Source organism: Sinocyclocheilus grahami, unplaced genomic scaffold, assembly GCF_001515645.1.
Source record: "Sinocyclocheilus grahami isolate Dianchi unplaced genomic scaffold, SAMN03320097.WGS_v1.1 scaffold721.1, whole genome shotgun sequence".
Classification (NCBI taxonomy): Eukaryota; Metazoa; Chordata; class Actinopteri; order Cypriniformes; family Cyprinidae; genus Sinocyclocheilus; species Sinocyclocheilus grahami.
Genome location: NW_015505900.1, coordinates 48,406 through 54,726, shown reverse-complemented (window position 1 = coordinate 54,726; position 6,321 = coordinate 48,406).

Below are 6,321 nucleotides of genomic sequence, written 5' to 3'. Positions count from 1 at the left end.
GTGTGTGGGGGGGAGTGAGTGAGTGAGTGAGTGTGTGTGTGTGTGTGTGTGTGTGTGTGTGTGTGTGTGTGTGTGTGTGTGTGTGTGTGTGTGTGTATTTAATAATCTCATAATTCTGATTTTCATGTCATAATTTTTTATTTCAGGATTTTATGTCATATTTATGACTTGTAATCTCAATTATGACTGTCATAATTCTCATAATTTATAACATAAGGCATAAGTATGTCATACTAAGTCAAAATTATAACAAAATCATTCTGACAAGTCAAAATTAGTACAAAGTCAAATGACATCTATGTCATAATTATGAGATAAAAAGTCACAATTATGACAAGTGGAAATTTTGGCAAAAATCAACTATTTTAAATAACTGTCATAATTTTTCTTTTTTGGGGAATTTTTTTACACTTAGTAATCTAAGTTAATGTTATAGAAAATTAAATTTTAAACAATAATTATTATTAAATATAGTAATTTAAAAAATTAGAAATGTATTGATTGTTATTTAATTCACAGTGCATTAATGTCAACAGAAACAACTTTTGATTTAAATTTGTTTTATTTTAAAATTAACATTAACTAATAAATACTAGATGTACTGTCGATGTTTACTAGATTAATTAGTTAATGTTAACAAATGAATCCATGATGTAAAGTGCTAGCAATATATTAAACTATCAGTGATTCATTTGCAGATCTACAGGGGGGGGGGGGATACAATTAAAATGCATATTTTTCAAATAAATAAATAATATAAAAAATAAGTATTAGCAAATAGTGAAGTAATAAATGCTGTAGACCTTTTTAGTTACTACTTTAGTTAACTAATGTTAACAAATTAAAAAAAAGAGATTTATCTGCAGATCTACAGGAATCGGATTTTCATGCTTCATCCGTCCATCTATTATTTCAGCTGATGATGTCCTCCTCGTTTCATAACTCATAACTCGAATGGCACGTCGATGTTTCTGCAGGAGCTTCAGCTCCACCGACACTAGAGCTTGTTAAACTTTCAGAGCGTTAAACATTCATCATTGATGCACGTGGGAGGAACAGACGCCGCTTCACATTCACACACATTATGAAACTCAAACCAGAAGAACAAATGTTCATGAGATCCACTTCTCCTCGTCAGTCTAGAAGGTTCATCAGATCAGAAGCTCTCGCTCACCTTCCAATACGCTAGAGAGCGTCAGATATAGACGGACTCGTACACGACGCCTGCAGGAGTGCAGAGAGGATCATAGATGAGCACTGACGGAGTCAAATGAAGACAGAGATTTACACCCATAAATCTCCACATGGCTTTAACACGCTAAGAGCTCGTTCCATGACAGAAGAGTCAGGCGTGCATCAGACTGACGAAGGGCTTTATGGCTGTAAATGATGAAGTGAGTGATGCTTTTGTCATTATTAAAGCAGACGCCAGTCCTCATCTGTCATATATCAGCACATCTATATATCACACCAACTCAAAGAGCCAAAACCACATCTTTGAAGAATAAACACTTGTGGTATATTTCAATTAACATGAGCTTATAAAATATATAAGAGTAATAAGTGTAATGTTATTATTATTATTTATTAATTATGTTATTATTGCCTTGCCTTGCCGTGTGTGTGTGTGTGTGTGTGTGTGTGTGTGTGTGAGAGAGAGAGAGAGAGAGAGAGTGTGTGTGTGTGAGAGAGAGTGTGTGTGTGTGTGTGTGTGTGTGTGTGTGAGAGAGTGTGTGTGTGTGTAATAGTAATGGTGTAGTAATATATTTATATTACTTTATTAATTTATTATATATACATTATTTTAAGAAGTAATAATTATAATTATAATATATATATTTTTATTTTTATATACTTAAATATTATTATAAAGTATTTCAGATAAAATTATATAATTATATAACACATTTTATGAAAAGTCAATTAAAATATATATTTCTATAGCATGCATATATTTAAATATTATTAATAACATTCTATAAACAATTACAATTGTTAAAATAATAATAATTATTATTAATAATAGTTAAAATATTATTAAATACTATATAAAATAATAAGCAATATATTTAAGTAATGTTTTAGTTTTTTTTTTTTTACTTTAAATGTATTTTAATTTACTTTTTGTAATACATATATATTTATATTTTATATATATATATATATATATATATATATATATATATATATATATATTAATTTCTTTATTTTATATACTTAAATATATATTGCATATGGACAGTTTTGCATAGTATCTTTATTTATATAAAATAATATGTATACAATTCAAATGCAATACATATCCATATGCAATACCATATATTTTTTCTCACCAGCTAAAGTGACCATTACAGAAAAAGCATCTGAAAACACACCGCTGTGGAAAGATCAGCGTCACGAGGACAAACACAGATAGAAACACAGTCTTCATGAAGATCAAGCGTCCTTTCGTCCTCAAGCTTTACGGCTGTTTTTATCGCCATGTTTATGAATGAGTTACATTACAGCGTCCGTTAATATAAAGATCACGCATGCAAAAATGCATGCGAAAGGTGTGTGTTTTATAGCTGGTTATTAATTTTTGATGTGGAAATATAACACAACTTCCCTGTCACCGAACCAAAGGCCCACACTATGAATATTCATGCTTTCTTAGTTTTATTAATGAGGAAGAAGAGCGCCTGACCTTTATCATCCGACAGACTCATGATGGAAAGATCAATTCTGAGTTTTAATGTCATTCAGAAGCAGAAACATATGCATGTATTATTCACTTTCAGAAAACCTCACAGAAATAAGCTGTAGTAATCGTGACATGAAGCTGGAGGGAAATACTCCAGCCGTTCAGCATTAGAGAACTAGTTAATGTTACTCTGGCTTTCTGCCGCTCTTCTAACGCATTAACAGGTCATTCAAAAGCAATTACCTTTTTCATGTGAACTTTAGAATTAAATGTCAGGATCTCATTGTGCATTAGGCTAATGCGTGCCATCATTATAATACAATCCCTGCTCCTGATGGGAAACTACGAGTCAGAAACTTTAACCAGTCTGAACTGTAACAGAGCCGCTGGCGCTAAACGTGAACAACCCGACATACAGGGACTCATTATGGGTTTCTACATGCTTGCACAACTGTATATATTATATATGTATATATATATATATATATATATAGTGTTCTGGAAGAAAAAGGGCCATATGAGTTTGGAACAGCATAAATAATGACAGAATTGTAATTTCCACTGAACTATGCCTTTACTGTCCTCTCAAAAGGGAACATAAATAATGACCTGTTGATCAGCGGCACAGGCTCTTGAGAAGGCTGGATCTGATCTGAATGTCCAGACACGGCAGAGGTCATCAGCATACACTGATTGTAGTCGAGCTCGGCCTCTTTTGCACCTTTAAATAAAAAGCACAAGTCAATTTCCTCAGTGATGCGGCAGCGACATGAAAGTTTAATGCTGCAAACGTCCGGCACAAATACTGCCGTGAAAAAAGCTGTGCAACCTTGTGAAAATTTAATGCCAGTCTCCTCCTGACAATCCAGACACAATGTGACTTTAGCCGTTCGGCTTTCTGCTCACCTTCCTCACGTCCTTGAGTTTCCTCTCCACAGCTGAAAGACACAGCACAGTCCTTCATTCATTCATTCATTCATTCATTCATCATCAATGACCGACCGCAGCTGTTCGACAGAAGATGCTTCTAATGCCGAAGAAACACCATCAGAAACCACAAACACTATATTATTATTTTTTTATATTTTTGTCTAAGATAATTTTTATCACATTTAAGCACCTTCACTTTCTTTGGGCCCGTCTAATTCCCTTTACTGCAAAGTGAAAAAATTAAAAATGATAAACTAATTTCCATTGTTCAATAATAATACTTCATAAATATATAAAATGAAGTATTTTTAAATGAAGAATATATATACACACACACACACACACTTTTATATAAGTATATAAAAGTGTGTGTATGTGTGTGTGTGTGTGTGTATATATATATATATATATTGTATATATAATATAATATTGCATATACTTACTCCTTACTTCTTATATAAAGCATTATATATTGCATAATGACCATTTGACCTTTTATATATGCTGATTTTATTGTTATTTTTTAAATATTGCATTATTGCATAAAGTAAATTATAATGAATAAAGTAAATTTAAATATATTTAAAAGTATATATATTTTTTACTTTTTAATTTTTTAATTTTTTTAACATATTATCCTACATCAATAAATATTATTACATTGTGACTTTTTTAACTGATGGTCATTCCACTTAGAAAAAACCTGTAAAAATAAGTATTAATTAATTAGAATATATATATATTTTTAGGTATTTGTATACACTTAAATATTAATAAAAAATATTTTAGATGTAAATGTAAAATTTACTGTAAAAACTACCCTTTTAAACTAATGGGAATTAATTTTAAAAATATGAAAAAAAAATTCCTTTTGTTTTTGGGGTTAATCATGACATAAAAATAAGTGAGGTGTGATTGGTTGTTAAACGTGTCGATCAGGCATCACTATATCTAAAAAACAGTTTAAGTCAGAATAAGCTGCAACACTCCTCGTCTGTGGATTGTGAGATGGAAAAGACAGAAAGCAGAACTGTGGTGTTTGAGATCAGGACATTATAATTCTTCCTCACACTATGTGAGATCAAGCACAACACGTTGTCCACGTGAACAGACAGGAGGACAGCTGTATCTGTGAGACTGATGAAGAGCCGGTCTGCTCTCACACACTCCATAGATCATCATGAGGAAATCATGAGTCGCTGTGAATCAGCCCATAAACGCGTCTGAGCTCGTCCTCTGAGGAGGAGAACGTCTTCATCAAGGTCACAGACTCCTCCTTCATTACAGTCTGTGTTCGCCGGGGTCACTTCAAAGGTCACATGATGATAAAAACACAACATGACAGAGTTGCTAGGACGTTGCTATGACATTCATGTGATTTTAGTGCATTGCTATGCAGTTGCTAAGGTGTTCTAGGTGGTTCTTACGGCACTGTTACATGTTCTCAGAGGTTACTAGGATGTTTCTACGCAGTTGCTGAATGTTTTTAGTGCATTGCTACGTAGTTGCTAAGGTGTTCTACAGTAAGTGGTTGTTGTGGCATTGCTATGTGTTCTGGGTGGTTGGTAGGACGTTGCTATGCGGCTGTTACATCGATGTTATCTGTTCTGGGTGGTTGCTATGATGTTGCTATGCGGCTGTTACAGCAATGTTATCTGTTCTGGGTGATTGTTAGGATGTTGCTATGCAGCTGTTACATTGATGTTATCTGTTCTGGGTGGTTGCTAAGATGTTGCTATGCTGCTGTTACAGCAATGTTATGTGTTCTGGGTGGTTGCTAGGATGTTGCTATGGAGTTGTTACAGAGATGTTATCTGTTCTGGGTGGTTGCTAGGATGTTGCTATGCAGCTGTTGCATCAATGTTATGTATTCTGAGTGGTTGCTAGAATGTTGCTATGCGGCTGTTACATTGATGTTATCTGTTCTGGGGGGTTGCTAAGATGTTGCTATGCAGCTGTTACATTGATGTTATCTGTTCTGGGGGGTTGCTAAGATGTTGCTATGCAGCTGTTACATTGATGTTATCTGTTCTGGGGGGTTGCTAAGATGTTGCTATGCAGCTGTTACATTGATGTTATCTGTTCTGGGGGGTTGCTAAGATGTTGCTATGCAGCTGTTACATTGATGTTATCTGTTCTGGGGGGTTGCTAAGATGTTGCTATGCAGCTGTTACATTGATGTTATCTGTTCTGGGGGGTTGCTAAGATGTTGCTATGCAGCTGTTACATTGATGTTATCTGTTCTGGGGGATTGCTAGGATGTTGCTATGCAGCTGTTACATCGATGTTATCTGTTCTGGGTGGTTGCTAGGATGTTGATTTGCGGCTGTTACAGCAATGTTATCTGTTCTGGGTGGTTGCTAAGATGTTGCTATGCAGCTGTTACATTGATGTTATCTGTTCTGGGGGGTTGCTAAGATGTTGCTATGCAGCTGTTACATTGATGTTATCTGTTCTGGGTGGTTGCTAAGATGTTGCTATGCAGCTGTTACATTGATGTTATCTGTTCTGGGGGATTGCTAGGATGTTGCTATGCAGCTGTTACATCGATGTTATCTGTTCTGGGTGGTTGCTAGGATGTTGATTTGCGGCTGTTACAGCAATGTTATCTGTTCTGGGTGGTTGCTAAGATGTTGCTATGCAGCTGTTACATTGATGTTATCTGTTCTGGGTGGTTGCTAAGATGTTGCTATGCTGCTGTTACAGCA